Here is an 8,896-nt window from a genome sequence, read left to right on the forward strand (position 1 = left end):
GAGGGGGGAGCGGGTAGAGAGGGGGGAAATATGAGGAGCTGATGCCAGGGGCTTGGGTGGAGAGCTAATGTTTTGAGAATGATGAGGGTAACAAGTGTACAAATGTGCTTTAATACAATTGATGTATTTACGGATAGTGTTAAAGAGTTGTATGAGCCCCCAATAAAATGATTTTTTTAAATTACATATATATCAGTCTACGGCAGCGGTTCTCAACCAGTAGGCCACGAACCCTTTGAGGTCAAATGACCCTTTCACAGGGGTCATCCAATTCATAACGGTAGCAAAATTACAGTTATGAAGTAGCAACGAAAATAATTTTATGGTTGAGGGGTCACCACAACATGAACTGTATGAAGGGGTTGCATCATTAGGAAGGTTGAGAACCACTGCTCTAGGTTAAGATCTGCTGGGGGTGGGGGGCGGGGGACGACTATTAGTTATCTTGTAAAGAAGTAGGAATTAGAAAAAGACTATAAGCAAAACTCATTAGAGTAACAAGCAGAAAGTTAGCAGTTGCTACAGACAAGATGGAAAAACAGTAAGGAAACCATGGACCACTCCCTAGGAAAAAGATGAGGCCGTCTGCTTCTTTCTGTAAAGATTATAGCCTCAAAAGCCCACAGGAGCAGTTCTACTCTGTCCATAGAGTCCCTGTGTGTCACAATGACTCGATGGCACTGAGCTTGGGTTTGGTTTAACTAATGAGCTACGTTCCTTGAGTAAGGAAGACTAGATGAGATTTAGGTCGAAGTTAGCTAAGTTCAACTCCGAAAAAGTACCCATTTCTGAAAAACTTAAGAGAATGCATAGAGAAACAGACTTTGAGGAAGCTATGACAAGGGTACATGTCATCTATCTTCACACGTGATAGGACGTCAAAAGGCCAAGCAAAAGTCCAAATGGGAGCTGAAATAAAAAACATTTTGTAGTTCAATTACAGGAAAGATGCTAGGAAAAATGAGTTTTCATATGGCACACTGCAGCATAGGTCAACAGCAAGCAGTTCTTTTAGCCTGCCCAGTATGTAATCTGTACCTTCTGCTGGTGGAAATACTGTTTTCTTTTGAAGAATGACTCTTGCTCTCCTCTCCTTTTGTCATCTGATTCCACTCCCCACCCCCAGTTGATTGGTTGGTTTGTGGAGTTATAGGGGAAATACTGGCTATAACATAAGCCCAGCCAATCGTTTATTCTAATTCCCCTTGCCACCATAACTGCTCAATGAGATTTCCTACTGAAACTTCTCCAATTATTTTAAGAGGTTTTTGGTTTTTGTTTTTCCAATAGAACAACTAAACTAGAAAGATGTGACCTAAAGCTGCTGGCAGCTCTCTTTCCTGGAAGCAGAGATGAAACCTCTCTGCAATTAAATGAAATGAAACCGAAAAATGGATGAAGAAACTCTGGAACATGCACACAAAGGATTACCATGCACCCCTTAAAAACAGTGATGAAACCACGGAACACTTCAGGACATAGCTAGACCTGGAAATTACTATGCTGAAAGAAGTTAGTCCATTACAAAAGGACAAAGATTGTATGAGGCTACTACTCTAAGGATAAACACCAAGGAAAACACAGGCTTCTGTTCTCAGTCATGGAATCTTCTGACCGGATCACCCAAGCAATGAAGTGCCTGCTTAGTGCTCCTGAACCAGGTATCAACCTGTATCCACCTCTAAACATAAAAAATAAAAAAAAATCTACCTCTACAGGGGAGGCCTCACCTCAACTGGAGCAACTCTCTTGTAAGAGGGGAGAAGACCAATCGGTTTACGCTATTTAACGCTGTTCTATGATTAGCCTAAATCAACAAACATGCCTAATAAGAGTGCTTAGTGAACCTTAATAGCTAATCAAATCAAGGGGGGGTGGAGGAGACATGTTTGTCTCAGAGGAGATTTTATTTCTGTTGGTGGGAAAACCAGGTGGAGCAATCTGCCATTGGGAAAAATGCTTAATATTACTTATATATACCCCCACCCACCACCCACTCCATCCCACCCCCCAAAAAGAGAGCATGCCCAGCATTCTGTTACTAGTTGGGCACTTTCAAGCTAGTTTCTGCCCAGCCCGTGGTGACGCAGGCACATGCTGCATAGACAGCTGGGGCTTTCGAGATGCACAGTATTGTTCACAGGCCACGCCAGAAAGATCTGATTTTGAAATCCCACTAAGCAAGATGAATTTTACTTTAAATTCACCTGTAGCAGATTTAAGAAACTGAAATAATCCTTTGGAATTTAGGTGGAAACACACTAGTGTAAGAAGTAGTAGATGACTTCAATCTCAAAGTTGTGGACTTGGAGGCTGCTGGACTTTGGGTTGGCTCTCTTGCTTTGAAGGCACTCAATGAGTGATGGCTCAGGACCACCTCTTTGCTTTTTTATGACATGTCTCAATATAGCAGGCACGGTTCTCCCTTTATGAATGAGTACTATTGAAAGTTTTGCCTTATCTCCAACCCTCGTTGTTTGGGAAATAGTGAACAGTCACTTAAGTTTACAATCTGTACAAGTCAACAATCCATGTATTTTGGTCTAAAAGCTGTCCTATACATGTACACTCCTCAACAGTGTTTTACATTCTATACCATCAGCAAAATTAATGCTACTACAAAAGAATTAACATATGGCTCATGAGGATCTATAATGTTCCCCCAATAAAATTACGATGGCTTTAAAGTGAACTAGGGACACAAAGGAATCGCAAATATATGAATAGATTTTGTGCTTCCACAGAATCATATCCCTCATTAAGAATAATGTTTCTTAGGACATGGCCCTACCTCCATACCTGAAGATATAAGTGCTACAGCAAAGACAGATGGTGCCTAGCTATCAGAAAGAATTGCATCTGGGATCTTACAGGCTTATCTTAAAACAAATGAGGCAGCAAAACTCAGTGTACATGGAAGAGGCACACGAGCCTGTGTGATTCAAAGATTTACAATAATAAAAATCTAAGCTCAGAGTAGACAACAGTATTAAGAGTTTAGATTCTGAGCACTCCATTGCAGAACGCTATAGATAACAGTAAAGCCCAAAATCCATTTGCAGGGTCCCCACATGAATTAAGCCTCCAGTGAATTCCCTCTGACCACACATCAGGAATGTGAGTAGCCTTGCTATCAGACAAGCTGCATTAGAAAGCAGATGAGGAGCTGATACCAAGGGCTCAAGTAAAAAGAAATTTTTAGAAAATGATGGCAACATATGCACAAATGTGCTTGACACAATGGACGTATGGATTATTATAAAAGCTGTAAGAGCCCCCAATAAAATGACTTAAAAAGAAAGTACATGGTTTAAGATGTGTGGACTTTTGTTTTGGATGATATTGAAACAGAGAGGAGACAGAGCTTATTAAAAGTGGATAAAGTGAAAATTGTAGCCTGTGATGGTTAAAAAAAAAATATTGGCTTCCAACACTTCAGAATGAATAAAGAAATATAAGGGCGTAGTCATGCTATCTTCTGTTGTTCATCACTTTTTGAGGAGAAGCATAGAATAGACTTTTAAAATTTATTCTAACAGTGCAGAAATGACTATACTGTGCTACACCAGCATAAAATTCCCATAGAAAGACGCTTAAAACTGTAATCTCTTACATTACTTTTACTATACAACATGAAAAAATGGAACTTTTTTAAAATGACAAATCAGAAGTTGTTGCCTTCCTACAAGCATTCTGTAATAAACTCATTTTAAAATGTGAAAAAGAAAAGAAAATTAAGATGTAAAGAGTCAAAAAGGACCAAAGTCTGTAAGAACTTACTTTATGGAAAGGTGGCATTTCAAATCAGCAGAAAAATAAGAGATGCAACTCGATAACTGCTGTGGGAATAATTGACTAAATGCAAGAATTAAATAAAACAATGCATAGAATTAAGAATGTTACATATTTTTTTATTCTTTATCCCAAAGTAGTTACTTCAGAAGTCCATGCTCACAAGGGAACTAATGTGGTGAGACAGTTGCTGTGGTCGGTAGGGTGTGGTTCAAGAGAGGCCAGCTTCTGCTGTTATTCACTGGACTGAGTTAGAAGGGACTAATTATAGAGGGAAACTGTGGTGAAGAAAGAAAACAGGAGTTTGGAAATATAGTTTCCTTAAAATTAGAAATTCAATTAAAAAGACTTAAAAGATTTTAGTTCTATATCTAAAATAATGCTAATACAATTTCATTTTTAAAAATTGCCAATGTTATCTATCACTGCTACTTTATCAAGTTCTTAATGTTATTTCCCAAGGGAGGGGAAAGGAGGAATGTCCATTTCTCTAACTTGCTTTATATCTTAGGGATCTATTGAATGTTAGTGCGCAGGATTAGAGGCTATCAATAAGAGGAATGGAAGGGCATTATTAGGCAAAAATGTATGTCTAATGAAATAAGAAATCTGACATCACTACTGATAAAAATTGCTCACAGCAAAGGCCTCACCAGCACATATAAAATGGAGATCTCACTATATTATCAAGACAGGCTTCATTTCTGAAAACACTTATCCACAACCATAAATTTTATAAAGAGCCTTGATAATGCAATAGGTTTGGTGGCTAACTTCGAGGTTAGTGGTTCAAAACCACCACCACTGCTCCTCAGGAGAAAGATGAGGCTCTCTAGTCTCATAAAGCTTTACAGTCTTGGAAACTATACAGAGCTGCGATAGGTCAGACTTGACTCCATGGCAATGACTTGATTTGGCTTCTTTTTTGGTAAATTTTATGAAGAACTAGCAAATATTTCGAACTTCTTTTGGATACATAACTATAGGACAGTGGGGCTCTAGAACTAATTTGTAATCTTTTAGTGTTTAAAATTATACTATTCTACAAAGTTATTATCATACCAATGTACAATCACATATATAATACAATGGAACTTATTTATATATATAAAATTTGGATTTTTTTTCACATTTTGTGATTTGAGTGAAAGTTTGCAGAGAAAGTGATTCTCCATTCAGTAACTCATACACAACTGTTTGTGACGCTGATTGCAATGCTCACAATGGCACACACTCTTCCTGCTTCCTTCCGTTGTTTACAGTTTCCATTGGTCCCTCTTTCCTATTCCTTCTTGCCTTCTGGGCTTTATTCCTAGGCCAATGCTGCCCTTTTGATTCCGTATGTTGACTGGTCTAAGAAGTGCATTATCTCCCTGGTGATACTTTTCACCTCATAGGCCTGTTATGTGGCTGATAGTTGAGCCAGTGGTAAAGTTTGGGATTCTAATCTTTGCAAACCCTGGGGTTTGTAGTGATTCCTTTCTTGGGAAGATCAAGAGGATTTAGTGATAGTCTTGAAGTCCTAAGGCTCTACAGCCGCTAGCTCGAAGGAGTCTGGATCCCAAAGGACCACAAAGAACAGAGAAGCCACCATCAGCTCACCCCAACCTATATTGGATAATAATGTAAATGATACAAATTGTAATGTAAAATTTAATTGTATAGACCATTGATACTTGGGGACTGTTTAGCAGTTAACCTACCCTAATGCAACTAACTATAACACTTTTCCAAACTCTCTCCCTTTTACAAAACTTCCTCCTATCAATATTATCTGTAGGTCTACATTTTCAAGCTGAATTTTTGAAAGACAGCAGGGCTTTCTTCCAAGGCCCCTCTGGGTGGACTTTATCCTCCAACCTCCCTTCAAGCTTCCTGTTAGAACCTAAGCACATTAACCGTTTGCACCACCCAAGACCTCAATGTCATAAAGTTGTAAATTCTCACAATGCTGGGTAAAAAAGTGGATCTAAAAAAGATGCATACTGATTTATTCCATTTATGTGAAGCTCAACTACACAAAATAAATCTAAGCAATAGAGATAAAAAGAGTGGCTTCTTTTCAGGAGGAGATATGCAGACAGGTCATCTTTGAACTAGTAGAAATACATCTTACCAAAAAAAAAATACATCTTACAAATACTAAGTAGTAAATATGAAGGCAAAGCAAAAGACAATGGAAGGGCCTTTCATCTTATTTCACCTTGCGTATTTATAAATTGTTATGCCTTCTCCAAGCTTACTGATTTGATAGACTGGTCACCCCTGGTTCAAGCATGGAACTGAACTCACCCGGACTCTGCTTTCAGCCAAATAACAAAACAGCAGCCTAATAAGTGAACAAAAACACCAGGAAGTTATGCACTCATTAGATCAAACATCTAAGATCAAAAGGGCAACACTTGCCAGGCATAAAGCTCAGAAGGCAGGAAGGAATACAAAAGAGTAATGGAAACGGACAGACAGTGGTGGCAGTAGGAAGAGTGCTGTTACATTATGAGAAATGCAAGCATTTATATGAATCACACTGTATATGAATTATTAAGTGAGAAAACCAACTTTCTTTGTACACTTTCACACAAATAGCAACAAAAAAAATTAATGTTATGCCTTCAGTTTCTTTCAAGATATCCTTTGAGTACTTTTAATATGAAAGAAGTGGAAAACTAATTTATGGGTTGATCCACTTATGAAAAGATAGCTATAATTAATGAATACAAAAGACCATCAAATCAATCTTTAGACTCAGCTTCACTTTCCAGATTCCTAAGTTTGTGCAACAAGAATATAACACTTATTTGGAAGTATGGACTGATTACTTATTTTAATTCTATTACTTTGTCTATGGAACACATTGCTTCCATAATCTGAGATCTTCCAGATACTTAAGTGACTTTCCAAGTGTGCATACTCTTAATCATTTAAATAATTTGGTAAGTATTTTTTTATTAGACTCAGATCTGAATCCTCCATTTGAATGATTCTGAGGATCTTCTTATTCATGTGAGCAGTAGAGCCTTTGAACAACAAACTACCTCCACTGGAGAAGTCTCACATACTCTTAGTCCCTACTACATTTGTGAGCTGTGCTGCTGTCCCTCATTTTCAGCAGAACCTAAAACTCCTTAGCTGCAGTTCGAAACAACCAGAAGCTCCTGGGGATAAAGACTGGGCTTCCTACACCTGTAAACAATCGCAGCAGTCAGTCTCGGAAACCCACTAGGGCAGTTCTATCATGTCATGCCATTGGGTTGCCTGAGTCAATATTGTCTTCCTGGCATTGAGTTTTTTAGTTTAAATACTGCATTTTATTAACTCTTGATACTCAATTCCTTCATTCTGGACAATTCAACCAATACTCCCAACCTCAAAATTAAGGATAAAATTTACCAAGAAAAACAAATGAACAAAGTAATTTAAATAGATATAAGTTCTACTAAAAAAAGATAAACAGAATGATGTACAGAATTATGTGGGAGGGGGGAGGCCGAATGGCAAATTTTTCCAGTAAAAGTCAAGGAGTAAATAGTTTAGGCTTTTAGGATTTATATACCAAATTAGGTGTTTATTGTATATTCTTTGAGGTCTCTTTGTATATTTGCTTGTTTGGCTTTTCCTCAATCTTTTCAAACTGTAAAGAGCATCCTTGGCTCTCAGACAGTACAAAAAAAGGCCACGTGCCACCATATCTGACATCATTATAGTAGAGAAATGAGGTATGATGGAATACCAATTGAAATGATTCAAAAAACTAATGCAATGCTGGCAGCACTCACTCACCTATCCTCAAAAATTTGGAGAGACACCTAACCAAATCAGTGGAAGAGATCCATATTGGTACTAATTCCAAAGAAAGATGACCAACAGAATGCAGAAAATACCAAACAGTATCTTCAAAATCACGTGTAAGTAAAATTTTGCTGGCTCTCAGTTTCTCTGCCATCCTGAGTGTGTGTTGCTCCGACTTCACCATGTCGTCTCATAAGACTTTCAGGATCAAGAGATTCCTGACCAAGAAACAGAAGCAGAATCGCCCCATTCCCCAATAGATTCTAATGAAAACCGGTAATAAAATCAGGTACAACTCCAAGAGAAGACATTGCAGAAGAACCAAGCTGAGTCTGTAAGGAGCCCCCTGAGGGATGGCATGCATGACGCATTTTCCCAGTCTCAAATCATGTTGTGTTACATTAAGACTTTTGTCCCCATCTGATCAGTTGAACTTCTATTGGCAAATCTGGTTTATTCCTTGTTTTTTTGCTTCCTCGTCAAGTCTAACAATAAATAATGTAAGGATGTTGGTTTGAAAAAAAATTTTTTTGCTGGCAATAATTCAACAGTTGTAGCAATACACTGGTGAGGGGCTGCCAGAAATTACAGCTGGATTCAGAAGAGGACATGGCAGAAGGGGTATCATTGCTGATGTCAAATTCATCTTGGTTAAAAGCAGAAAATACCAGGAAGTGTTTACTTTGTTTTAATAATTTGCAATGCATTTAACTGTGTGGATCCTAACAAACTGGATAATATGAGAAGAATGGACGTCCTAGAACACTCCCCTGTGCTCATGAAAACGTGTACACAGACAGGGGCAGTCATACAAGCAGAACACCGGAATCCTGCCTAGTTTACAATCAGGAAAGGTGTGTTAGGGTGATTTACTTTCACCATACCTATTCAATTTATATGCCAAGAAAATCATCAGAGAAGCTGGATTATAGAACGAAGAAGGGAAGAAACAAGTAGAAGGTCCAGTACTGCCTGACCTAAAAACTTACTACATGGCCACAGTGGTCAAAACAGCCTCATACTAGTACAAAATGAGATACACAGACCAATGGATCAAAACAGAAAACCCAGACTTAAATGCATCAGCCTACAGCCACGTACTCTTTGACAAAGGGTCTAGAAACATACAACGGGCAAAAGACAGCCTCTTCGACAAATGGTATTGGACAAACTGGATTTCTATATGCAGAAGAATGAAACAAGACCCATACCTTTCCCCCAAAACGAACTCAAGATGGATTAAAGACACAAGTCTGGCTAGACCAGAGGATGTACACTGGTACAGATAGGAACTGGAAACACAGGGAATCCAGGG

At 38.4% G+C, this 8,896-nt stretch overlaps 1 pseudogene; it reads left to right on the forward strand.

Moving 5' to 3' along the window:
* Positions 1-7,728: 7,728 nt before the first annotated feature.
* On the forward strand, positions 7,729-7,919 carry LOC105979477 (annotated as a pseudogene).
* The last annotated feature ends 977 nt before the right edge of the window (positions 7,920-8,896 follow it).

Source organism: Echinops telfairi, unplaced genomic scaffold (assembly GCF_000313985.2).
Source record: "Echinops telfairi isolate 266 unplaced genomic scaffold, ASM31398v2 ScPeMD7_7475;HRSCAF=8513, whole genome shotgun sequence".
Taxonomy (NCBI): Eukaryota; Metazoa; Chordata; class Mammalia; order Afrosoricida; family Tenrecidae; genus Echinops; species Echinops telfairi.